The sequence below is a fragment of the Fukomys damarensis genome, unplaced genomic scaffold (genome assembly GCF_012274545.1).
Source record: "Fukomys damarensis isolate Sample0158 unplaced genomic scaffold, DMR_v1.0_HiC HiC_scaffold_30, whole genome shotgun sequence".
NCBI classification, from domain to species: Eukaryota; Metazoa; Chordata; class Mammalia; order Rodentia; family Bathyergidae; genus Fukomys; species Fukomys damarensis.
Genome location: NW_022900942.1, coordinates 47,403,523 through 47,403,873, shown reverse-complemented (window position 1 = coordinate 47,403,873; position 351 = coordinate 47,403,523). Strand labels below are relative to the sequence as shown.

The window sequence follows — 351 nt, the reverse complement described above, 5'->3', positions numbered from 1 at the left end:
TTTGAGACAGGGTCTCACTATGTAGTTGAGACTGACCTGGAACTCACTATGTAGCCCAGGCTGGTCTCAAACACACAGTGATCCTCCTGCCTCAGCCTCCTCAGTGCTGGGATTACAGGCATGCGCCACCATGCCCGCCTTACATTGATTTTTATATTCCTATTTATATTTTTCCTCTTAAAAAAAGACCTAAGGGGCCGGGGATTTAGCTCAGTGGTTCTGCTGCCTGCCTCGCAAGTGCAAGAACCTGAGTTCAATCCCTGGTACCAAAAAAAAAAAGACTTAAGTTTTTTTATTTTAACTGTTTTTTTTTTTTTTTTTTTTTTTTTTTGTGGTCCCCAAAATTTTTTT

At 40.7% G+C, this 351-nt stretch overlaps 1 protein-coding gene across 1 annotated transcript in view; it reads left to right on the top strand.

Moving 5' to 3' along the window:
• Elp2 (elongator acetyltransferase complex subunit 2) overlaps positions 1-351 on the top strand; it is a 45,337-nt gene that overhangs the window by 28,102 nt on the left and 16,884 nt on the right. The window lies entirely within an intron of this gene.